General features: G+C 44.3%; 1 protein-coding gene across 1 annotated transcript in view; it reads left to right on the plus strand.

The window, feature by feature from the left end:
- Positions 1 to 1,653: 1,653 nt before the first annotated feature.
- Positions 1,654 to 27,367, plus strand: part of LOC112214460 (beta-1,3-galactosyl-O-glycosyl-glycoprotein beta-1,6-N-acetylglucosaminyltransferase 4-like) — a 40,480-nt gene continuing 14,766 nt past the window's right edge. Inside the window, exons 1-2 of the mRNA XM_024373212.2 lie at positions 1,654 to 1,978; positions 2,130 to 2,234. The gene's annotated coding sequence lies outside the window, so the exon portion shown is untranslated. The remainder of the gene's footprint in view (positions 1,979 to 2,129; positions 2,235 to 27,367) is intronic.

Here is a 27,367-nt window from a genome sequence, read left to right on the forward strand (position 1 = left end):
ACAGGTTTATACAAATCTCCGCTGTTGAAAATGAGACAGTGGAATGCGCAGTCAGATGGAACAAAGAAATATAAATTTTAACATCACAGATTTAGCCGGAGGTAACTTGTGGAATAGACACCGGCTGGAAAGTGGTTTAAACCATTCAGGATTAGACCCACCCGTTGTAAAAAAAATAATTTAAAAAAAGTGTAACTTCACCATGCTCAAAGGGATATTTTACCCATCGACCACTAGGTGCCCTTTATGAGCCACTGGAAAACATCCCTGGTCTTGGTGGTTGAATCTGAAATTCACTGCTTGACTGAAGGACCTTACAGCTATGAGGTAGTCATTCAAAAATCATGTTAAACACTATTGAACACAGTGAGTCCATGCAACTCATTACGTCACTTTTTAAGCAAAGTTTTACTCCTGAATTTATTTAGGCTTGCCTTAACAAAGTTGAATACTTATTTACTCAAGAGATTTCAGATTTTCATTTTTAAATTTGTGAACAGTTCTAAAAACAACTCCACTTTGACATTGCTGTATTGTGTGTCGGCCAGTGTCAAATCTCAATTGAATCCATTTTAAATTCCGCCTATAACACCAAATGTGGAAAAAGTCCAGGGGTGTGAATTACTCTCTGAAGGAACTGTACATGCAAGCGTCAATGTCCAACAAATCACACACATCTTACATCCACTGTGCTCCAATAAATACCCCTCTTTCTTCCTTGTGTTTGGTGAGAAAGCAAACATCAATAGGCTACAGTGTATGACAACATTGACTGTATTTATTGAACAAAAATATGAAGGACAGGTACACCTTGTGCTGGGGACAACAAAAGGCCACTAAAATGTGCAGTTTTGTGTCACAATGCCACAGATGTCTGAAGTTTTGACATAGTGTGCAATTGGCATGGTGAATGCAGGAATGTACACCAGAGCTGTTAACAGAGAATTGAATGTTCATTTTAATACCATAAGTTGCATCCAAAGTCGTTTTAGAGAATTTGGCAGTACATCCAACTGGCCTCACAACCGCAGACCAAGTGTAACTACGCCAGATCCGGCTTCTCCAAATCCGGCTTCTTCACCTGTGGGATTGTCTGAGACCAGCCACCTGGAGAGCTGATGAAACAGGAGTACTGTATTTCTGTCTGTAATGAAGCCCTTTTGTGGGGGAAAAACTCATTCTGATTGGCTGGGCCTAGAGCCTGAGTGGGTGGGCCTATTTCACATGACTGGACAGGGGCGCAGCCATGGGTGGGCCTGGGCCTATGCGTGGGCATGGCTGCGCCCCTGTTCAGTCATGTGAAATCCATAGATTAAGGTCTTATGAATGATTTCCTTTTATGAACTGTAAGTCAGTAAAATTGTTGATTGTTGCATGTTGGGTTTATATTTTTGAATTCGTAAAGTATTCACACCCCTTGATTTTTTTATATCCACATTTTATTTTACAGCCTTATTCTACGATTGATTCAACTGACCTCCCCGCCTCATTCCACACACAATACCCCATAATGGCAAAGCAAAAACAGTTTTTTTAGATCTTTTGTGTTCAGACCCTTTAGTCAGTACTTTGTTGAAGCACCCTTTGTAGTGATTATTAAATGCAGCTGACAGTGAGAGGACATTTCTTTTTTTGCTGAGTTTACATATTGGGAACAGCCGCTCGTGAAAGAATGCTCTCGATGGTAACTCAAACTGATTGTCCATTTCCAGCAATAATTATTTAAACAATTGCTTTTCAAATGTATGAAAAGGAACCACTTCCCTTACCAAGTAGTGAGTCATTAAGTCAGTTATTCTCTGCCATTTGTTGCGGTCTCTTTTGTATTTCTCCACCCAGGAGAACGCCTAAGCAACAACTCAGCTGCCCCTTGCCCCACGTTTTGCTGCAACCTGTTGAATCTGTTGTGGCAGAGGTTCCTCTGAGTTCAGCTAATTTTGCACGGTGGTTAATTCGAAGGTGGCTTCTCAGATTCGAGGTGTTTGCGAGTTTAACAAATATTTTCCTCTCACATATTCGGCAAATGGCTTCATCCAGGTTTATTAGCTGACCTTTCACAGTTGACTTGAATTCAAAATGTGCCCAAATGGCTGCACTTGTGTTTGGTTTTGAAACAATATCTATGACAGTTTTTCAGAATCAGTTTCCACCTGTTATTGACAAACTGGGCCTGATGGGACTGCTCAGATCTTCTGCTCTTTTCTGTCCATATGGGAAGCCATGGTTAAATCAAGGTAAGTCAATACACCAGATTTTTCAAATATGTTTGTTTCTGCTATTGCTATCTCTGCAGATTATTCAAATTCAATCATGAAGTGTTTGATTTTCGACCGCATTTGCATTGACGTCAGAGTGATTAGAAGGACAATAGAGCCCTGAGTACCAGGCCATTAGTGACTTGATGGCTGTTAAACCTAGTTACAGTGAATCAAGGGTCACGTGGAATTTTACAGCAGTCATGATTTACTGCTGGTATGGCGTTAATCTGGCATTAACATCCCTAACCACAACTGGCACAGCTTCTTTCATGTGTCCAATGTCGGTCTTTGATTTAGCCCACAGTTCTTCAGGTACATCTTTTAGCCAATCAATGTGTGAATTATCTTGTAACACTACAGGCATGGTTTCAATTGTTTATTTTCATGGTATTGTCATTGCAGTAGCCCAGTATGGGGAATAAGAAAGTTGCTGTTGGAAGTTTACCACTTTCCCTCTCCCTTCCAGGCCACCCAATCAATCAATCAATCAATCAATCAAATGCATTGATAAAGTCCTTTTTACATCAGCAGTTGTCACAAAGTGCTATAAAGAAACCTGTCTAAAACCCCAAACAGCATGGTGGCTAGGAAAAACTCCCTAGAAAGGCAGGAACCTAGGAAGAAACCTAGAAAGGAACCAGGCTTTGAGGGGTGGCCATCTCTCTTCTGGCTGTGATGGGTAGAGATTATAAGAGTGCATGGAAATTAAGGCCAGATTGTTTTTCAAGATGTTTAAACGTTTGTAGAGGACCAGCAGAATCAAATAATAATCACAGTGGTTGTAGATGTTGCAACAGGTCAGTCCCTCAGGAGTAAATGTCAGTTACTTCCATTACTTTCTTCATCCAAACACCCACATCTTTCCATTGTGTGTCAGGAGCTTTTGATAAACTACAATGGGGAACAGAGCCAGGGGCTTCAAACAGACTTGTCTTAGTTTCCGTCAGCAGCACTCCAGCTGCTACGAAGTCTTCTCCTCTGTATATCCCATTCATGGTCATCTCAACTTTCTCTTTTTGTTTTGGCCATCTCTGTTGGGTCCTCTTCGCATGAGGGAACAGCAGCAGTACAATGCAGGTGTTCAGACACTTCTCAGTTAGCATGCAATGGGGAAGAGAGGGACTGCTCTCTCAGCTCTCCCTCAACATGTTGATCATTCCGGTGGCAAACATAGTAACAGTTCATCAGGCACGGAAATATTCAATTTTCTCCCGATCCCAATGACAATCCTTCAGGGAATTCCATATGCTCATACTGTGTGCATTGTTTTCTTTGAGGGGGGCAGACAGGGCAGATATTTTCAACACTGAAACTGCGGCCCCAGTGCCAACCAAAAATGGAATTCTATGTTTACCAACTAAAATGTCAATAGGTTTGACAGGTTTCTCCTGGTTCTTAATTTTCTTCTGTTTCCGCCTCATCCTATATTTAGTAGTCCCTTCGTCCACCTCTTTCAAATGGGTTATCCACATGCATGCCAACAGGTGGGGACGGCCACTCTCCTTTGCCTTCTCCAGCTCTAGGACAGTGTCTAGAGAAATGCCCTAACTGCCCACAGTTGTAGCAGCTCCAGTCTCCCCCTCTGTCAGTTCCAGAAGGGGCCCCTCATCCTCTACCTCTTCATCTGCCTCTTTCTCTTTGCTCATTTTCTCTGGTTCTTGTCTTGGCTGGTTGCTTTCTGTCTTCAGCTCCTTCTGCAGCTCCTCCAACAGCTCTTGATCCCACGGTTCCTCCACCGGGCACAGGCCCACCCCCAAGTGGGTTATGAGGGGGTGGAAGGCCACCATCTCCATCTGCTGGTGGAGGATTTGGCAGTGGCGGATACAAAGGGGGGCCCTATGAAAGGGTTCCCCTCAGAGAAAGGCCAGCCAGGCTTCCTCTTTTTCTTTAATCTTTCTCTTCAAGTTGGCCTCTTACAGATACCAGTTTTTCTGTGCTCAGTGTCCCATCCGCAGGGAAATCTCCATCTGTCTATCTTGTCCAGTCTTCTGGGGGGTACTGAACCATTCACTTACACGGCCCTTTTGGTTCCCAGCACAGATCCTCCATCCTACTCTTACAATTTCCCTTTCCTATACTAAATCCGTTGTTGAACTGTTTATGTTTCCCTTCAGACTCTGGTGTTCGTGGCTGTACTTCCTCCCTCATATGGGCCTCAGTCACCTGGGGCACAGAGAGGGGAGAAGTCAGACTTGTCTATCACATGTCCCTGTTGCTGTGCAGAATATCAGAAAGAGAATAGAGCAAATGAGGTCAGAAGGGAACATTGTTTCCATATGTGACTGACTCACCACCTGGATTCTGTCTAGCAACTTTTTAATTTTTTTTTTACATTGGTAAAAAGTAAAATGGTATATCATACACTAAATTTTGAGGAACAATGGGAAAGTCATTCTGCTTTGAAAGTTGATAAACTTACTTTTGAGAAAAGGGCCTTGAATGTTTTGGTACCTACTGGAGAGCTCTCCTTTACACCCATTCAGCATTTTTCACACTCTCTTAAGCCAGCCCCACCCATCTCTTTAAGGATTCACAGGTGAGGTCTAACAGTGAGTAGTGTAGTAAAGATAGACTAAAAGTGGTAGTAGTCTAGAATAAGGAAAACATTCCAGGTAAATAGAAAACAAAATACATTTATAAAAATATTTTATAAACATTAGATGACACTTACCCAGACACACTTGTCTAAATTGATGGGTCATGTGAAAGAAATGCTATAACCCCCAGCCACATCCAGTGGTGGAAAAAGTACTTACAATTGTCATAGAGTAAAAGTAACTTACTTGAGTCATTTTCTATTAAAAGTAGGCCAGTAAAATACTACTTGAGTTAAAGTATTTGGTTTTAAATATACTTAAGTGTAAACAGTAAATGGAATTGCTAAAATGTACCTAAGTATCAAAAATATAAATAATTTCAAATTCCTTGAATTAAACCAGACGGCCCAATTGTACTACTTTATTTTTATTGACGGATAGCCAGGGGCACACTCCAGCACTTAGACATAATTTACAAATGAAGCATGTGTTTAGTAAGTCCGCCAGATCAAGTGCAGTAGGGATGACCTGGGATGTTCTCTTGAAACGTGTGTGAATTGGAAAATGTTCCTGTCAAAATTGGTGTCAGGGAAAATGTATGGAGTAAAAAGTCCATTATTTTCTTTTGGTAATGTAGTGAAGTAAAAGTTGCCAAAAATGTAAATATATAGATGTATATAGATATATAAAAAATATATATTTTGGTGTATGCTCTATCTATCCGTGTATGTCCGTAATCAGTATAAAGGATGAAATATTGCTTGAGCAACGTAACGTTGAGCAAAATCAAAGCTGTAATGCATCCTAATGTCTTTGCTTGCTGGTTTAGTAGGGGTCCCCAGAGACAACTGGTTTAGTAGGGTCCCCAGAGACAACTGGTTTAGTAGGGGTCCCCAGAGACAACTGGTTTAGTAGGGTCCCCAGAGACAACTGGTTTAGTAGGGGTCCCCAGAGACAACTGGTTTAGTAGGGGTCCTCAGAGACAACTGGTTCAGTAGGGGTCCCCAGAGACAACTGGTTTAGTAGGGGTCCCCAGAGACAACTGGTTTAGTAGGGGTCCCCAGAGACAACTGGTTTAGTAGGGGTCCCCAGAGACAACTGGTTTAGTAGGGGTCCCCAGAGACAACTGGTTTAGTAGGGGTCCCCAGAGACAACTGGTTTAGTAGGGGTCCCCAGAGATAACTGGTTTAGTAGGGGTCCCCAGAGACAACTGGTTTAGTAGGGGTCCCCAGAGACAACTGGTTTAGTAGGGGTCCCCAGAGACAACTGGTTTAGTAGGGGTCCCCAGAGACAACTGGTTTAGTAGGGGTCCCCAGAGACAACTGGTTCAGTAGGGGTCCTCAGAGACAACTGGTTCAGTAGGGGTCCCCAGAGACAACTGGTTCAGTAGGGGTCCCCAGAGACAACTGGTTCAGTAGGGGTCCCCAGAGACAACTGGTTCAGTAGGGGTCCCCAGAGACAACTGGTTCAGTAGGGGTCCCCAGAGACAACTGGTTTAGTAGGGGTCCCCAGAGACAACTGGTTCAGTAGGGGTCCTCAGAGACAACTGGTTCAGTAGGGGTCCCCAGAGACAACTGGTTCAGTAGGGGTCCCCAGAGACAACTGGTTTAGTAGGGGTCCTCAGAGACAACTGGTTTAGTAGGGTCCCCAGAGACAACTGGTTTAGTAGGGTCCCCAGAGACAACTGGTTTAGTAGGGGTCCCCAGAGACAACTGGTTTAGTAGGGGTCCTCAGAGACAACTGGTTTAGTAGGGTCCCCAGAGACAACTGGTTTAGTAGGGGTCCTCAGAGACAACTGGTTTAGTAGGGGTCCCCAGAGACAACTGGTTTAGTAGGGGTCCCCAGAGACAACTGGTTCAGTAGGGGTCCCCAGAGACAACTGGTTTAGTAGGGGTCCCCAGAGACAACTGGTTTAGTAGGGTCCCCAGAGACAACTGGTTTAGTAGGGTCCCCAGAGACAACTGGTTTAGTAGGGGTCCCCAGAGACAACTGGTTTAGTAGGGGTCCTCAGAGACAACTGGTTTAGTAGGGTCCCCAGAGACAACTGGTTTAGTAGGGGTCCTCAGAGACAACTGGTTTAGTAGGGTCCCCAGAGACAACTGGTTTAGTAGGGGTCCCCAGAGACAACTGGTTTAGTAGGGGTCCCCAGAGACAACTGGTTCAGTAGGGGTCCCCAGAGACAACTGGTTTAGTAGGGGTCCCCAGAGACAACTGGTTTAGTAGGGGTCCCCAGAGACAACTGGTTTAGTAGGGGTCCCCAGAGATAACTGGTTTAGTAGGGTCCCCAGAGACAACTGGTTTAGTAGGGGTCCCCAGAGACAACTGGTTTAGTAGGGGTCCTCAGAGACAACTGGTTTAGTAGGGGTCCTCAGAGACAACTGGTTTAGTAGGGTCCCCAGAGACAACTGGTTTAGTAGGGGTCCTCAGAGACAACTGGTTTAGTAGGGTCCCCAGAGACAACTGGTTTAGTAGGGGTCCCCAGAGACAACTGGTTTAGTAGGGGTCCCCAGAGACAACTGGTTTAGTAGGGGTCCCCAGAGACAACTGGTTTAGTAGGGGTCCCCAGAGACAACTGGTTTAGTAGGGGTCCTCAGAGACAACTGGTTTAGTAGGGGTCCCCAGAGACAACTGGTTTAGTAGGGGTCCCCAGAGACAACTGGTTTAGTAGGGGTCCCCAGAGACAACTGGTTTAGTAGGGGTCCCCAGAGACAACTGGTTTAGTAGGGGTCCCCAGAGACAACTGGTTTAGTAGGGGTCCCCAGAGACAACTGGTTTAGTAGGGGTCCCCAGATACAACTGGTTCAGTAGGGGTCCCCAGAGACAACTGGTTTAGTAGGGGTCCCCAGATACAACTGGTTTAGTAGGGGTCCCCAGAGACAACTGGTTTAGTAGGGTCCCCAGAGACAACTGGTTTAGTAGGGTCCCCAGAGACAACTGGTTTAGTAGGGTCCCCAGAGACAACTGGTTTAGTAGGGTCCCCAGAGACAACTGGTTTAGTAGGGTCCCCAGAGACAACTGGTTCAGTAGGGGTCCCCAGAGACAACTGGTTTAGTAGGGGTCCCCAGAGACAACTGGTTTAGTAGGGGTCCCCAGAGACAACTGCAGGTCTTGACAGGTGGTCTTACAGTCAGCAACCATCTTCTCGTAGAAAGACTGCTCACTCTGAACAAGCAGGAGATGCAGCTCTTGCTTCTTCAGCTTGGCTGACTTAACAGCTTCTGGAAAATACAGCAATAATGTGAGATCAATACAAGTAGGGCCAATCATGTTGGAGGTCAATTAAATAATCAAAATGTGTTTATGCTTTACATACCAATTGTTGTCATCGATTCCTTGTAGAGACACCACACTGCCGTTTTGTCACTTGGGATGACAGCTGCAATCCACCAAAGTGTTTGTGGCCTGGGTGGCGTTCTGGTAATACATTATCCTCTGAGTAGTTGTTGACTTAGTTCACTACTCGCTGCAAGTCCTCATACTTCAGGTTAAACCTGTGTTTGCTTTTGCCAGCTCTCTTTTTGATGAGAGGCATTAGACCATTATCCTTGTATGACTGGTGGAGGAGAGTCAGGCGTGTTCTACTGATTCTAAAAGACAAATTTCAGATACAAATACTTTAGCATTATTATACAATAGATGTGAAATGGCATTCTGAGATATCACTACACACAGTTCATCTTAACGTCAGCTAGCTATCTAACAGCAAGCTTTAACTTGGTATTTTGTTTAGACATGTAGCTAGCCAGCTAAACAATTCACCATCATTCCAAACCATAGAGTGCTAGCAATACAAATCGAATGTCACAGCTAGCTAAAGTTAACAATATTGGGTCAATGTTACCTAGCTAACATTAGGCTGTAACTAGCAATGCGAAATGGCTTTCTGAGAAAACAGCACTATGGTCACGTTACACAAAGTCCATACACGTAAATGAATGTTAGCTAGCTAACAGCAAGCTTTAACTTGGGGTCTTTTGTTTAGACATGTAACGTTAATGTTAGCTCGCTAAACAATTAACTATAATCCCAAACCATAGCGTACTAGCAATACAAACCGATTGTCATAGCTAGCTAAAGTTAACCAAATATAGTAGGTTCAATGTTAGCTAGCAATCCAGCCATCCATCAGCTAACTAACAGCAAGCTTTAACTTGCAATGAAAACTACTTTGACAAAAGTAGAAATGTATAATATCAAACTGTAACTAGACTATTACCCCTTGTGACAAACCTCTTCAAGATAGGAGAGTTTGTCACAAATTAAGCAGGAAACTGTCCCCAAAATCACCCCAGAATGAGAGTTCTTTCAAACAGGATAGTACCTGTGTGTTTGTTTCTCCATCCTGGTCCACCCAGGCCTCAGGCAAGGTCAAGGATAGCAGGGTTCGGTACACAAACCGGGTTCTCGGTAGGTCCAGGTCCAAACGCCAACAGGTAAGTCCAAACAGTCCAGCTCATACACGGTAAATCCAGACGATATATATTGTCTCTTTCTCTATGGTTTACAGATCCTTTCAGCCCCTCCTCTCTCTCTTCCTAGTTTGTCTTGACCCCTTATTTGTGGGTCGGCCCCACCTTCTGAGCATTCCCCTTGCTTCTGGGAATGGTAGTTTTGGTGGTCAGCCATTTTGTGATATGTAGTTCTGATCGGGGTGGCCATTTTAGTGAGAGGGCAGAGCCAGTTTATTAGTTCTGCTCTCACATATCTGCCATTTATCACTCGACCCCCTTCTTTGCCACACATCTCCCACCCTAGATTCGACCAAGTCAAAGTGAAACTGTTGGAGACTCAAAAACCACCACATCACCCGAGCGTTTTTCTCTTTTGCCCTCTGCATCCGAGTGAGTGGGGCATGGTCACTGATGAGGGTGAAGTGGCACCCTAGCAGGTAGTATTTCAGGCTTTCTAGATCCCACTTTACTGCCAGCGCCTCTTTCTCAACGACTGAGTAGTTGGCCTCCCGTGGTTCCAGCTTCCTGCTTAAAAACAGGATGGGGTGTTCCACCCCTTCTACCTCTTGGGATAGCATGGCTCTGAGCTCTGAGGCATCTGTCTGAACCACGAACTCTCGCTCAAAGTCTGGTACCACCAGCACCGGATTATAGCAGAGAGCCTTCTGTAATGTTCTAAATGCTTTGGTGGCCCTTTTCATCCCATTTTACCATGTTTGGCCCTCTGGCTCTAGTCATGTCGGTGAGTGGGGCGGCCACTGTGGCATAACTTGGGATGAACTTCCGGTAGTCAACCCTAGGAAGGCTCGAACCTGCTTCTTATTTACTGGTTTCAGCCATCCTCCAATTGCCTCCACAATCTTACGTTGGGGTTTGATTAACCCTCATCCCACGATGTATCCCAGATACTCTGTTTCCTCTAACCCCACGTAACACTTGGCAGGGTTCACCGTGATGGCATGACGGTGTATTGAAACAAACCGTCAGGGGTTGCAAAGGCTGTCTTTTCTCTGGCTCTGGGGGTCAGAGGAATTTGCCAGTAACCGTTGGTTACATCTCCTAACTTCTTCTATTCTCTCCAGTACTTCATATGGTTCTTTCCATGTGGCTAGTAGTTTGCTCTCTATCGTGGGGACCAGCACTAACACCTTATCTCCTGGTTGAAATTCTCTCAGGGTAGCCTGCTGGTGCTCTTGTGGTTGCTCTCTGACGATGGGCATGACTGTGGTTATCCTGTCTTGCATTGCTGTGACGTGCTCTATAGCACTAGTATATGGGGTGGATTGGTGTTCCCGGGCACCCGGGGGTGCCTCCCATATACCAGCACAAAGGGGGAAAACACCAGCGAGGCTTGGGGAACCTCTCTAATGGCAAACATCAGATACGGCAACAAGCAATGCCAGTTTTTCCCATTCTTATCGATTACCTTCCTGAGCATTGACTTCAGGGTGCGGTTAAATCTCTCAACCAGCCCGTCCGTCTGAGGATGGTAAACCGATGTCCTCAACTGTTTCACCTGCTACAATTGACAAAGTTCCGCCATAAGGCTGGACATAAAGGGGGTCCCTGGTCAGTAAGGATCTCCTTTGGAACCCCTACCCTGGTGAACCGCAGCATTAATTCCTTGGCAATAGTTTTGGGAATGGCTTCTTGGTAGAGAGTGGCATAATCTACATAGAATGACCAGAATGTATTGGTGCCCTCTGGCGGATTTGGGTAGTGAGCCCACTATATCGATCGCTATCCTCTCAAATGGCGTTTTGATTATGGGGAGTGGCACTAACATACTTCTAACAGCTGGTCGGGGAGCCGTTACCTGGCACTCGGGGCACTCTCCACAATGCCGAGCCACTTCAACCTGAATTCCTGGCCAGTAAAACCTCCTTACAATCCGGTCTCGAGTTTTAAATCGATACCAAGGTCTCATCCCAGAATGTGCCCATGAGCTAGATCCAGTACTGTCCTCCGGTACCGGGTTGGGACCAACAACTGTTCCACCACATCAACCCTTTTGAGACTCTGTACACTAAACCCTTTTTCATGATTAAGTGGGGAAAGCTATTAGGCATCGTCCCATCATTTATGGGAGTACCATCTACGACCTGCACTTCTGCTCGGGCTCGCTACAGGGTTGGATCCTGGTTTAGGGCTGTCCTGAAAATAGTCAGGGAGCCTGCCAGGTCTGTTGGTTCTAGATAATAGTTGTCCTCTGGATCCAGATCGACCCCGGCCCCACTAGTACCAGGCTGCTTGTTATGGATGAGGTCTGCCACTTCTTCCTCATCCTCCCCTACTAGCACCTGTGAGGTTGGCCCCTGGGAGACCTTCTCTTTTCTTGGCTTTGGTTGAAGGCTACATGCTACTTCCTGCTTGGTCAGGGTTGTTGGCTTCTCAAATATGCCGTTCTTTTGGCATAACTTCACAAAGTTAGGAAAGTATCTACCCAGCATTACATCATATGACATCTTTGGGACCACGCTGACCTCATAATCCAGCAGCCCGTCCTCGGTTTGTATGCTTACTAAGGCTTTGGGGTACGGGCGGGTATCCCCATGAATGCCCGTAACACTGATATCCTGACTTGTATCCAGTTTGAGTCGGCACTAGGTTTGCAACGACCAGGGTTAGCATACTTCCAGAATCAAGCAGGACTTCAACCTCTTTCCCTTCAACCTTTACCATGCACATATGTTTGTTTCTTGATCTTTCAAGTACAGTGGTTACCACAGGACATGCATACAATATATCAGCTTCTTCTTTTTCACAGAGGTTACATTGCATTGGCTCTTCTTCTTTCGTATTTCAACTCCAGGTCGAAATACACTTTGAAATTCCCCCACCAGGTATGGTGCCAGAAGCCCTGCCCATTCTTCTTTCAGCCACTTCTCCTTCTCTGCCGTCCTTTCGAAGGTGTTGAGATATGCTTCCACATCATCCTGCTGTGTCATTTTTTGAAGAAAAGGATTGGCCCGACTCTGGGTATTTGCAGCTGGTAACTGAGCCCCAATTTGGTCCGCTAGCCCCTTTAGGCCTTTTCTTAACTCCCAGGTGTTTCTCTCTTGCTCCTCTCTGAGCAGCTGGTTGGTGCTGTGCTGGACCTGTAACGTGTCCTGATACATTCGCATTGCTGAATGATGAGCTATTTGTTAAGCTCTAGTTGCCTTTTGTTGGGCGGCTGTCGCTTGTAACAGGGCCTGTATGGCTCCCTCCATACCCATTTTCCCAGAGCAAACTGTCATAACCAAACAAAGCCACAAAAAAAACCTGACTGCCCTTTGGAGTGCTAACTGAACATGATTATTTTTCTCTTTCTGCTACTTCCTACACATATAAAATAACACCTTGTGCTATTATCAGTGGTTCTCAGATCATGAGGACACTTCTCATAAATGCTTACAGACAATTGTCAGTGGGGCCCTCACTCTAGACTTCTCCTGAGATTAGTTATAGCCTTATCTTAAGAATATTGTACCTTTGCTCATTTTTATGGTTAGTTTTATTGGTTTTTAAGCAAATTCATTTAAATTGATTTACTGAAATCAGTTGAGTTGTCCTTATAGGTCTTGTAGATATTGTGTTCCTCACAGATGCATCCCACAGTGAAAGTCTGTTACGGGCGTGTCCTCATCCTTTTTTAGTGAGATGGGAATTTCCCTTAATGCCTTCCCAAGAATGCGCCATCAGTGTTCCCTCTCAGACATTCACTGATGGATCATGTTGAGAAGATTAAACCTTTGTATTCGTGAGGCCAAAATTGTTGTGGAAATTCACCACTATGGACTTAAACTCAATGTAAATTAATCAATCTTTATTATCACGGCCGGAGAGGTTCACAAACTCAATCAAAGCTTGATGAAAACTATGAAAAGAGCGTTCCCATTCAGTTCTTATATAACGCTATACAAACAAGTCATTTAAGCATGATCTACATTATTCATTATTAATGTTGGTTCCTGCATGTGACTGACCGATACCTCACAAGGCTTCTTCTCTCAAAGCTGAGACCTTGAAACTGAGATACTCCTTTTGGTTTCCAGAGTAATGTTCTGGACATACTGCCAAATTTCTTATATAGTGATAGTGATGATTTATCCCATGTACAATCAATCATTGTGTACAATCAGTCAGTCACTCGAATGAACACAACAGAGTTGGTTATTAGAAAAACAGCATTTTTGCTAAACATACGATCTGTGTATTATCTGATACACACAAACATAACATTTTCCCTCCGTGTAAGGAAGCATGTGTGTAACTGTATGAAGCAAAATTCTTAAGTTAAACCACTCTACTGCAATGGTTTTAGAAGTGTAAAGGCTATGAAATAAGGATCAGTTTCTAGTCAGATTGTAAAACCCAGAATGAAGGGTTTGAAAGTGTCTGTGGTTTTATGCGTTGATTTTGCTTACTTTTAATATAATTATTTTTGATAGAACCTCCGTTGATAGTTTAAGCTATAATATAATGATTACCTTAAATAGTAACATTCGTTATTACAGAACTGAGTGTAAGGGAAATTGTAATTGTCTGAAGAGAGAGCCTTGAGTTGTACACAGTATGCATCTCCTCTCACTCTATCTTGGATTGTGCAGGCGACTGTGACCTCCTCCTCAGACCAATTGGCAGAAGGCCCAGCATCTGTTCTGGGAGTTAAGATAGGAGTTTCTTGGGAGTCATGCACAGGAACCAACCCTATGAACCCATGCCTATGTAGCTTTTTTTGTAGAGCAGTAAATAAGAGGACTGAAGGGATTAATTTAATATTGACTTAATATTGAATTTCCACCACACTAGCTTTACCAACAGCCATATGAAACCCTTTTAAAAACAGAATAACACAATACAAAATAAACAAGGGCAACATCTAAGCAGGCAAAGGTGTTTGAGTGTAATCATGTTAGCCATATTGAGATTCAGAATAAAGTAGATTTACACCAAAACATTAATTATGAGCATGAGTGTTGTACTTACGTGTTTACAGGTGATATAACCTCCATCAAATATTATGGCAGCCATATTGGGGTTTCCAAAAAACCCCAATCCAAAAAAACATTATTTTTTAAAAGAATATGGGGGTGGGGGGGGCCTAGAGATGCAAAATCCTTCAAGGAACCTTGGACCCCAAATTGTTTTATTTTGATGTCAGATCCCACTTGTTTTCCTTAAAGCTCCAGAGCAGTTGAAAACATAATTTTACACATTATGAGATACTGTGAAAATTATGATAATTCCCTTTTAGTGCAAGAACTGTTTAAAAAGCTATGTCAGCTTGTTTTGGTGGGGTGGAGTTTTGTCCTTCCATGAAGTAAATTGCTCCACCGTAGATGGTCAAGTCAGACAGAGCACTGCGGACTGCAGCTTTCCTTCTCGTTCACTGACTTGTAACCAAAGAAAATGTTTGATTTGGCTAGCTGTGTGACGTGACACAAACCCATCTAGCAAACTTCGGTCAACTTGCACCGGAGACTGAAGTCCTGAGTTGTGACAGTACGAACTGGCTATGACTGACCCAGCAGACTTGGACCAGCTCTGCAACACTGTCTCCTCACAAGGAGCCACCATTAGAAGACACAAGGACTTGCTACGGAACCTTATAGAGAGATTCCGCACTGTGGCAGAACGCCATGACCAAACCTTCGATAACTTACTGGAGCAATTCTTCGGGCTATCTAATAGGCAGCAAGCCACAACGGTACCTGCCCAGACTCTCAGTAACCCCGCCTCTAGCGGTGCTTCTCCCCTTCCCACCCCGGCTCTCCAAGAACCCGACTTAACACCTCCAGAGCGCTATGCTGGGGATCCTGAAGCATGCCGGGTGTTTCTCTCCCAGTTGTCCCTCATCTTCGAGCTTCAGCCCTCTTCATTTCCTTTGGATTGCTCGAAGATAGCGTAACCTTATAACGCTGATTTCGGGGAGGGTGCTCGTCTGGGCTACGGTGATGTGGGAGCAACAAACCGCCGTGTGACATAATCTGGAGGAGTTCGTGGCGGAAGTAAGGAAGGTGTGTGATTCTCCGATGTCCGGGAGAAAGGCGATTCAGAAGCTTCTGCAACTGCGTCAGGATTCCCGTAGTGTGGCTGACTATGCTGTAGATTTTCGCACGTTGGCAGCCGAGAGTGCCTGGAATCCAGAGTCCCTATTCAACACCTTCCTTCATGTATTATCGGAGAGGGTCAAAGACAACCTCACAGCCTGGGAGCTACCCATGGACCTCAATTTCCTCATAGCCCTGACTATAGGGATTGCTGGGCAGCTGTGGGAACACAGGAGGGAGAGGAAGTCTGTTCCCGACCACTCATTTCTCCCTCGCCTCCGAAGAATCCCAGAAGTCCCAGACGCCTACACTTCCGAGAGAATCCGAAGTTACCGGAGTTCCCTTGGGAATCATCGAGGACTGTCGACTTGTCTTTTCCGGCATCCATGCAACTGGGCAAGGCTAGATTAACCCCTGAGGAATGTTCACGCAGACTAAGCTCTAAAAGCTGTCGGTATTTTATATATCCACCTGTCCAATAAAAAGCCCAGGCCCATCAGAAGGTAGGAGTACGCTGGTGGGCCATGAGTCTTTACTCATACTCCTCTCCATGCTATCCTGTTGTGGGGTGACCGCTCTAAATCTTTCCGGGTGCTCCTGGACTCTCGGGCTGACAAGAGTTTTATGGACAATGCCCTGGTGTCGGAGCCGGGGATCTCCACACAACCCCTCTCCAATCCCATGGACGCCAGAGCATTGAATGGGCACTCTATTGGCAGGATCAATCTCAGCACTATTCCTATCAACCAGAGTATCAGGGAATCACAGTGAGTCCATGCAGTTCCTGCTCATTGAATCTCTTCATGCTCCCGTGGTTTTGCGATTGTCATGGCTCCAGAGGCACAACTCCCTGATCGACTGGGCTACGGGTTCTATCCTGCGGTGGAGCTGCCTCATGTGCAGCTTTATTCCCTGTCTGGTCCGGTGACAAAGGCCATGGAGGAGTACATTGAGGGCTCTCTGGCTGCTGGGAGCATTCATCCTTCGTCCTCTCCTAACGGTGCAGGGTTCTTCTTTGTGGAGAAGGAGTACAAAACCCTGCGCCCGTGTATCGACTACTGGGGCCTCAATGACATCACAGTAAAGAACCGCTACCACTCCTCTCCTCTGCGTATGAGCTTCTCCAGGGGGCGACTGTATTTTCGAAGTTAGACCTTCGGAACGCCTACCATCTGGTTCGGATACGTGAAGGAGACAAATGTGAAACAGCCTTTAAAACACTGAGTATCTGGTGATGCCTTTCGGATTGAACAACGCTCCCGCAGTGTTCCAGGTTCTGGTCAATGATGTGCTCCGTGACATGTTGAACTGATTTGTGTTCATTTACCTCAACGACATCCTTGTCTTTTCTCGTTCAGTTTAGGAGCATGTCCTCCACAAGTCGTACAGCTACTCTTGGAGAACCAGTTGTATGTCAAGGCTGAGAAGTGTGAATTCCATTGTTCCACTATCTCCTTTCTGGGATACGTCATCGCGCGCGGGCGGGCGGGCGGGCGGGGGGGTCCCGGTCCTAGAGTGGGCTCATTCCTCTAAGCTAAACTGGCTCCCGCCGAACCCTGGCTTTCCTCTGAACCCTGGCCTTCCTCTATCACATGACCTACAGAATGGTCAAGCAAGTTCATGCTAACGACATATTTGACTAAATTACTCACTCAAAATGTATGAAGTACATTAATAAAATCGATTGGCAGGCATGCCCTCACCCGTCTGAGCAGTCGACTGTGAATGCCCTCACCTTCTAGTGCAATTATGCTGACTGTGATTTGGATTCTGACCCTCCACAGAATGTCCTATATGAGGCCCTGACCCTGCACAGGATGACAGGATGTCTGGTAACAACAATGCTTCTTTTTTCAGTTTTTTTTCATTTTCACCAACACACTCACAGTTTTGGTAATATAACATGAATCTTGACTGGGAGTGAATCTGGGTGGAATAGTACTTGTGTTTCTCTGAATGAACATGACAACATATGGCACCCTCTCCCTCCGGCCTTCCACACTGCTGTGTGATCTGATTTGCCCCAGCACCACCGGGTAGTAAATTACTCTGGGCATGCACAAGCTCCAAGACCCATCTGGGTGGGTTCTAGAAGCTCGCGCCATGGCAGTGCAACAACCACTTTAAGGATTGCTGATATCATGGCCTTGTAGTTTCAATGGAGTGGTGTGTATATTTAGAAAGTACATGCTATTGCGCAGAGGTGGAGCGCATGAGGTCCTCGCTTCTCCAAGGAGTTGTTTTGTGTCAAATTCACATTTTTACGCAACTACTACTTTCGATATTCCAAGCAGAAAATAGTGGCATGGTGGCTAAGTGGAAGGTGTCAGTTTTGTTAACCAAATCATGGATTCAATCCCCGTCCGTGCCGTAATGGAAGATGACTGACATGGTATTGGAGTTGTATATGAAACAGCACACTGTAATGATATGGCATTATGTCTACCAAAGAAAGGGGATGAGGTGCAACACAATTGTGAGGTCCTTGGTTTTATCCCCAGCTTCTCCATGGAGTTATTTGTTGTCAAATTCAAGTTTGACAACAAATAAGAGCAGTGGTTGATTAGCCTCAACCCACCTTCAGAGTGTAGCTCCAATGTTTTCTGGGATTTGCACATTTATACAATACAGACTAACTACATAGTTTGCCAATGTTAGCTGATTAGTTACAAAGCTGGGTCAGTTTCCAAATGAATTGCATCTGTAGAAACAGGATACAACAAGCAACTTGTTAGCTGGCTATGTAAACATATATCCAACTCATCATATGAGCTCCATTGCACGGGCATCTACACTGCCCTAACACAACAGCTAAGCTGTCAAATAATAGGAAAACAAGGCAATGTATAGCCTATGAATGTCTGCACCTAGCAAACATGACAAACCATAAACTAAGGCCAACAGATAAACACAAATTAGTCAATCCATTTCAGCGGCTAGTTAGCTGGTTGTCTGTATGGCTAGCTAGTGAAAGTGACAGCTGAGGTTGACGCTACAAGAGCGCAGCCCAAATTTTATTTTCTTGCCTGACAGACTAACTAGCGTGCTAACTATAGCAAGCAGCTTGGGCCGTTTCCATTTGAATTACATTGGTAGAAACAAGACAAAACAACCAATTACACTGACCAAAAACAAATAAATGGAATATGTAAAGTGTTGGTCCCATGTTTCAAGAGCTAAAATAAAAGATGCCAGAAATGTTCCATACAAGGTCATTGACCACAGATAAAATGACGCCAAATCACATATCTACCGTAGCTTTGATTTGACTGATACTTTAAAAATCTTAGCTAGCAAGCTAGCAGTCATTGTCATGAATCAAGTCAACAATCAACTGGCAAATCCTTATCAATCCTTGTCAAATGAAGAGAAATTATGAAGAGAAATTATAGATAAAACGTATCAGTGCTGATCGGCCGTTGGAGTTATACATTATACAACAAGTTTGAAATTGCAAATTCAACAATGAGTTTGGAAGGAATCAGTGGCTAAGCATTGAAAAGCAATCACTAGCCTGTTATTCAGTGGAGTGGGTGTGTGGTCCAAGTCTGAGTTTAAGGGTCTCTTTTCCTAGCTTAAAAGGATAAACATTTAACATTGGCCATGCTGTCAAGCAGGCATGACTTTTGCCGCATTCAAAACAACTGGAAAATCTCAGACTTCACTGAGTTCAAGGCAACTGGGACCTCAGGAACAAACAAGCTCCAACTTGGAAAATTAGTTTTGAATGATCATCCATAGCCTGTTTTAGCAAAATGTAATCATTGAATGTTGTCAAAGCTTTCATTGTCTGCTTATACGCCCCCTTTATTTATCCTATGGTTCTGACTTGGTGTACGGGTAGAATGCTGTAAGAACGGCCCATGTTCTGAATTCTATCTCTGTACATTTCAAAAGTGCTAAACAAATAGTTATATTGACTACGTCCGTCCTAGCTCGCTCATTAATGTCTTAATTGAAATTTTGGATTGCCTCTTATCCGCTCGTCGTCCCCTTATGCCATAGTTTGTACATCTCAATTGTCAGTAGAAACCACATTTGTTAATTAAAGCATATTTTTTTCAAAGGCAGTAAATGAGGCTGAATGAACTGGTTCGCTGCCAGACAAGTCTCCACTGATAGCCAGGTGTAGCAGTGGTAAGGTGTTGGGACTGCAGTTGGAAAAGCTTTATGTAGGCCCAGTTTGTGGGCACTGTTTGTCACCGTTATAGTGCAATTAATGTACAGTATTGTTTAGTGTTGTGTTGTGTAGTGGTTTTGCTGGCATGCATCCCACAATTTTTTTTTTTTGGGGGGGGGGGTAAAAATTGCTAAAAATTTGCTAAAATTCTAAAATTGCCACTGGGAATACTTCTTCAAGACGTTTCCACTTCACAATAAGAGCACTTACAGTGGACTGGGGCAGCTCTAGCAGGGCAGAAATTTGACGAACTTGTTGGAAAGGTGGTATCCTTTGACGGTGCCACGTTGAAAGTCACTGAGCTATTCAGTATGGGCCATTCTACTGCCAATGGAGATTGCATGGCTGTGTGCTTCATTTTATAAACCTGTCAGCAATGGGTGTGGCTGAAATAGCCAAATCCAGTTATTTGAAGGGGTGTCCTTATACATTTGTGTATATATAATCTATATTACACTGAACAAAAACATAAACGCAACATGTAAAGTGTTGGTCCCATGTTTCACGAGCTGAAATAAAATAACCCAGATATGTTCCATTCCCACAAAAGCTTATTTCTCTCAAGTTTGGTACACAAATTTGTTAACATCCCTGTTAGTGAGCATTTCTTATTTGCCAAGATAATCTATCCACCTGACAGATGTGGCATATCAAGTAGCGGATTAAACAGCATGATAATTACACAAGTGCGCCTTGTGCTGGGGACAATAAAAGGTCACTCAAAAATGTGCTGTTTTGTAACTCAAAACAATGCCACAGATGTCTCAAGTTTTGAGGGAGCGTGCAATTGTCATGCTGACTGCCGGAATGTCCACCAGAGCTGTTGCCAGAGAATTTAATGTTCATTTCTCTACATAAAGCCGCCTCCAACGTACATCCAACCAGCCTCAAATCAAATCAAAGTTTATTTGTCACGTGCGCCAAATACAACAGGTGTAGGCCTTACAGTGAAATGCTCACAACCGCAGACCATGGGTATGGCGTCATGTGGGTGAGTGGTTTGCTGATGTCAACATTGTGAATAGAGTGGGTTTATGGCACGGTCAGGCATAAGCTACAGAAAACGAACACAATTGCATTTTATGAATGGCTACTTGAATGCCCCAAAATACCATGACGAGCTCCTGAGGCCCATGGTGAGGACTATTTTCTTGAAGATATCTTTTACCAACAGATGCATACTATCTGTATTCCCGGTGATGTGAAATCCATGGATTAGGGCCTAATGAATTTATTTAAATCTTTGGAATTGTTGCATGTTCCATGTTTATATTTTTGTTCAGTATATTTTCTACAAATAAAATTGCTCAGAGAAAAAGATTTTGTTTAAAGGGATGCTTCGGGATTTTGGCAATGAAGCCCTTTATCTTCTTCCCCAGAATCAGAAGAATTGGCAAAATCCCAAAGCATTCTTTTAACAAGTCATTTTTTTTAAATCGAGAAAAGAATCGAGGTTCAAATTATTACCTTTTGTAATTAGGTACTTTTCTGCATATGCTTCTGTTTTTTAAGTAAACCTCACCACTGGTGTGCGTGGCCAAAGAGCTTGTTTGTCAAACTCCAGGTTGTACTATGGTCAGATGACATGAAAAAGAGCTCTTTGGCCTCCCTAACTCGAACTTCATGGGAATCTTAGCTAATGTTATGGGAATGTTCCTAGTTTGCTGGGATGATGAAACAATTGTTGTTTTTTGGAAAACGTTTCGTTGGGACCATCAGACGACGTCCTGATAACTGATATACAGGAACATTCTTGCAACGTTCCCATGAAACGTGTCTAGAACATTAACGTTTTATATTCTCAGAACATGGCAACCATGTTCTATGTATGTTTTGGTGGGACGTTGATGGAATATTCACCTAACCCTCAGAACACAGGAGACTAATGTTCTTGCAACGTTCCCATGAAACATGTTTAGAATATCTTATATTCTGAGAACATGGCAAGCATGTTTTGTATACATTTGGTGGGATGTTGATGGAATATTTTCCTAACATGAATGTTCTTACAACATTCTCATTTAACATGTCAATAAACGTAATATCTTATACTCTGAGAACATGATAACCAGGTTTTGGGTAAGTTCTATTTGACATCAAGGAATGGTCTCTTGGAAACATTCTTAGCACGTCTATAAAGTTGTGAGAAAGTTTGTTGTTCGCTGGGTTATAGTTACATGTCATTTGCTGCATGCATGATCACTTTTTGCAACCTATCATTTCACTTACCCAGTGAGAACCACGAGCCCAGGCTGACATGGATTTCCTGTACCGCATCCAAAGCCTGCCAGCAGCCTACCAAAGGTTGCACCTTGTGCAATAGTTATCCATATTTCTGGAACTTCATACTATTCACACTAAACTATTTATATGGTGGATTTGCGGCCTTAATTCTGGAAGATGCCAAAACTTTGGAGAACTCAATTCTTGACATAGATTTTCAAGCAGATTTAAATCAAATCTGTAACTCGGCCACTCAGGAATAGGGGAAGACACATCTTGGTAAGCAACTCCAGTGTAGATTTGGTCTTGTGTTTTGGGTTATTGTCCTGCTGAAAGGTGAATTCATCTCCTATTGTTTAGTGGAAAGCAGACTGAACCTATCATGGCACAAGGCGAGACCCAAATGCAGACACAGGAGGCAGATGGTTGGAGTCTTACAAAGTTTATTATACCAAAGGGGTAGGCAAGAGAATGATCGTGAACAATCAAAAAGGTCCAAACAAGATCAGAGTACAGGAGGTACAGAGTGGCAGACAGGCTCATAGTCAAGGCAGGCAGAATGGTCAGGGAGGCGGGTACAAAGTCCAGAAACAGGCAAGGGTCAAAACCGGGAGGACTAGAAAAAGTAGAACGCAAAAAGCAGGAGAACGGGAAAACCGCTGGTTGACTTGGAAACATACAAGACGAACTGGCACAAAGAGACAGAAAAACAAGCGACACCTGGAGGGGGTGGAGACAATAATGAGGACAGGTGAAACTGATCAAGGTGTGACAGAACCAGGTTTTCTTCTAGGATTTTGCCTGTGCTTCACATTAATTTGTTTCTTTTTTATCCTGAAAACTCCCAGTAATTAACGATTACAAGCATACCCATAACATGATGCAGCCATCACTATGCTTGAAAATATGGACAGTGGTACTGTAATGGAACATTTTAATTGTCACGTCCTGACCTTAGTTCCTTTTTTATGTCTCTATTTTAGTTTGGTCAGGGTGTGAGTTGGGGTGGGCATTCTATGTTTTGTTTTATGTGTTATATGTCTAGGTGTTTGGCCTGGTATGGTTCCCAATCAGAGGCAGCTGTCAATCGTTGTCTCTGATTGAGAACCATATTTAGGCAGCCTGTTTTCCCACTATGGGTTGTGGGTAGTTGTTTTCTGTTTTGTGTTGCTGCACCTTACAGGACTGTTTCGTTTTCCTCCCTTTGTTATTTTGTTTAGTGTTTCTGTTCTAATAAAAGTTACAGGAACACTTACCACGCTGCGCATTGGTCCGATTTTTCATACTCTTCATCCGAAGACGAGAATCGTTACAGAACTACCCACCACAAACGGACCAAGCAGCATGGTAACAGGGAGCCGAAGGTTCAGGACACCTGGACTTGGGAGGAGATATTGGGCGGCAAGGGACCCTGGGCACAGGCTGGGGAATATCGCTGCCCCAAAGAAGTGGAGGCAGCGAAAGGCAGTGAAAGCTGAGCGTCAGCGATATGAGGTAAGGCAGCGCAACAGGCACGAGAGGCAGCCCCCAAAGAATTTTTGGGGCGGGCACATGGGGAGATTGGCGGAGTCAGGCGATAGACCTGAGCCAACTCCCCGTGTTTACCAGAAGAAGCGCAGTACTGGTCAGGCACCATGTTATGTGTCGCCATTACGCGCTCATAGCCCGGTGCGCTATAGGCCAGCCCCCTGCAAGTGCCATTACGCGCTCATAGCCCGGTGCGCTATAGGCCAGCCCCCTGCAAGTGCCACGGAGAGTGGGCATCCAGCCAGGGCGTATTGTGCTGGCTCAGCATGTTTGGTCTCCGGTACGCCGTTTCGGCCCAGGGTATCTTGCGCCGGGCTCTGCGTGCTGTGCCTCCTAGGCGCTGGGAGGGTGCAGTGTGCCCTATGCCTGTGCTCCGCCCATGCCGGGCGAATGTGGGCATGGAGCCTAAGGGAGAGGTGCGAGTGGTATGCACCAGATCTCCAGTGCTCACCCACAGCCCTGTTAAACCTGTGCCTGCACTCTGGAGGGGCCGGGCTAAAGTGGTCATCCAGCCTGGAAGAGTGGTGCCAAGGCTGCACACCAGAGCTCCAGTGCTCCCCCACAGCCCAGTCCATCTGCTGCCTCCTCCACGCACCAGGCCTCCTGTAGGTCTCCGCCCGTCAGTCAGGAGCTGCCAGAGTCTCCCGCCTGTCTGGTCGCTGCCAGAGTCTCCCGCCTGTCCGGGCGCTGCCGGACTGTCCTATTATAATCTCCTGTTCTTGCGAGTATCATCCTGTGTTGCAAACCAGCCACACCTGTTTCCTTGTGTAGATAAAAACAGGAACTGAGAATTCTGGCCAAGAACAGAAACTATAAAGATATGTGCTTTTCACCGAGTGCTTCGGAATTCAGACTGTCAACACACTCTGCTATTCTCCTGAGCTCATCAAAATAAAGAATCTTAGTTTGACTTGGACTCCAGCAAATCCTTATTTTATAATATCCAACCCAGCCAACTGTATATTAGCCATGTCGTCGTTCATAAGATATTATAGTTTTTAATGTCCCGTTGATAGGATAGTCTCGAACGGAGATCATTCAGTTGTGTTGTGGTTTGTTGAGCAAGTATTTCCAATGATCGGGTGCTTTGGTGGGAGTTTGTGTTGATAACAGAGTCCAATTTGCTGGATTAAGTTGGGTGAGACGGGCTGAATCTGCATGGAGAGCTCTCAGCTGTTTTGTAAGCAGTGCGCTCATGATTTATGCTCTTCTCTATTCAGTTGTGGGGGCTTGGAGTCGGACACACGCACCTATCTACCTAAAACATATTTAGCTACCCTTACGAAAAAAGATTACGGGGAGAGTGCAGTATAACTGCAGTAATTTTGCAGTGTAAATGCAGTTAAAGTGCAGTATAATTGCAATACACTGCAGTTACTCTGCAATCACTGCATCTAAAATACCACAGTAGACTGCCGTCTACTGCAATTTTACTGCAGTTTTAAAACTACAATCTTTTTTGTAAAGGTAGACAGCAAATAAACTTTGAAGCCATTTTCTCAGTTTTACAGTTTGCATAGTTACTGATCTTTGACTTTGTATGTCAGAGCAGGTAACTGCAGTCACAACACAGTGGAACAAAGCCATAGTGCAGTAACTTCACTTGCTGTTTGCCTTGGTTTTTTACTTGGATTTTGTAGTTGCTGCAAATTTCACACTCTACTTTCTCTGAAACGGAACATAATTGAACACTTTGTCACAAGATAAAACAGATACTACAAAGACTGATTTCAATCTTAACTCAATTTTGGCCAAAAGTGTAGTTACTGCATTTATCCTTTGTAGGGCAGTGTAGTACAGTCTACTGTAATATTTACTGTAGTGCTTTTGCAGACATTTCTGTAGTATATACTATAGTGTTTTTGTTTAATTATCTTTGACATAGAAGTGAAGGCTCTGCTTGAGGAAACATTGAAATTGTCTATAATCTGTAGTTAGGTACAATAAGACAGGGCTCTGAACAGACAGGTCCTAGCTTCTACTCTTTCCTGTAACCTGTAGAAAACACAATATATGATATATATTTGCCATGTACATTTGGTTTCTCACTTATGGGTGGCACAAATTGGGATATGGGGGAGTGGAATGGGCAGGGTGTATGCAAATTAAATACTGTAGTATTTACTATAGTTTAAAAGTGTCGTGTTTTTGGGGACATTAGTATTTACTAGTCTTTTTTTCCCTCAGATAATACTGTCATCTTGTCATCTCTTTTTCCCCAATACTGTCATATTGGGGCGACGAGGAGAGCAGGGTTGCAAAATGCAATCATATCTGTGACGCCCCCTCCCTGCTCTGTCTCTTGGGTTTTGCTGTGCTTACTTCCTGCAGGAGATTGGTGTGGCGGAGCTGAGAGGGTCGTCAGTGCTGATGCTGACCTGTGAAAGCACAGCTGTGGCATAAAGCCCCTGTTTCCCCATTCAGCAAGAGATTCCTCTCACCATGCATACTTTTGGTTGTTTTGTTGTGGTTTTGGCAGTTGACACCTAATTTACTGACCTTCATGCCTCATCTGATTATTGTTGAGATTTTTTACTTTACTAATGGAATAAATTTGTTTTGTTATTCCTTTACTCAGTGTGTGTTTCCTCATTGTAACAAACAATCTTGAGCAAGGTTGTAACATATCGTGCAAATATAGGCCTACCATTTATAAAATGATCACATTTTTTGGACTACAGACTAGCTAAAAAATAAGTGAAAATTGACAAATGATGTACATTTTCTGGTAAAAAAGTGGAGGTGCAAAATTTTGCACCCCGAAAAGCTGTTTGACTCAGCCCAGTCGTGACTCACGAAGAGGAAGAACTTTGCAAGTGTTTCTGATTAACCCATAAGCCTTGTCTAAGCCAGGGGAGGGGAGTTCTACTAGGCTATATAGAATTGTTTAAAGGTCATACTAAGGATAATATTTCTATTTGCTTTTGACCACTTGAAGTATCTCAAAAATATTTGGACTTAGCCCATATAAACATATTGAATAACAGAGTCACTACATGGAACAAAATATAGTCCCCCCCCCAAAAAAAAATCTAAAGGAAGTTTGTTCTGAAGTATATAAACTCAGCAAAAAAAGAAATGTCCCTTTTTCAGGACCCTGTCTTTCAAAGACAGGATGGACAGCTGATCGTCCTCACAGTGGCAGACCACGTGTAACAACACCTGCACAGGATCGGTACATCCGAACACACCTGTGGGACAGGTACAGGCTGGCAACAACAACTGCCCGAGTTACACCAGGAACGCACAATCCCTCCATCAGTGCTCAGACTGTCCGCAATAGGCTGAGAGAGGCTGGACTGAGGGCTTGTTGTAAGGCAGGTCCTCACCAGACATCACCGACAACAACGTTGCCTATGGGCACAAACCCACCATCGCTGGACGAGACAAGACTGGCAAAAAGTGCTCTTCACTGACGAGTCGCGGTTTTGTCTCACCAGTGGTGAGACTCTTATCTTTCCACAGTGTACACCTTAGTGTGTCGCCCAAACAGTTTGGATGCCACAGAAGTTGGCAGATCGGCTGTACCGACTTCAGATGAGTCCCAAGATGCTTGTGTGGATCGTAGAGTAAAACGGAGAACATCATCGTGTTCGTGAGTCTCTCATCTTTGGAGTCGTCGGCCAAACCGTTTGTAGGCTAAATCGTTCGGATTATGTGAGAAGACCGATTTTCCGGATGTCTCATGGTCTGACAAACTCTGTTACCTTTCACCGCAAATGTCACACACTAGTTTAAACTGACAGATTATTTACGTGGACTTGTTTAATTATGCTAATTTGATATCAGCAGGGCGTGGACATGGACTCCAGGGAGTTTTAGTAAACAAAGCCATGCTGGTGGGTGGTAACATTCAAAATAAAACTGAAACACAGAAAAAGTCCCCACTTTGGATTTCCCACTTCAAGCCCAAATATACCAGACTTTGACTAAAACGATGACTTATTGACTTAAATCGTTGTAGAACATCATGGGTAAGCTCTGTGGGGGATACTTCTATTAAAGCTAGATCTACTCAGGGATTCTGAAAACTAGTCAGCTTCAGTTGGCTTCTCATTCCAGCTCAGGCTTCTTCCGTACTACGATGGTGGATATTGCTCGTCCGCCTGCTGCTAACTCTAGCAGGCTTGTAAGAGCACGTGCATGTGGCTAGGTG

Source organism: Oncorhynchus tshawytscha, linkage group LG20 (genome assembly GCF_018296145.1).
Source record: "Oncorhynchus tshawytscha isolate Ot180627B linkage group LG20, Otsh_v2.0, whole genome shotgun sequence".
In the NCBI taxonomy this organism is placed as follows: Eukaryota; Metazoa; Chordata; class Actinopteri; order Salmoniformes; family Salmonidae; genus Oncorhynchus; species Oncorhynchus tshawytscha.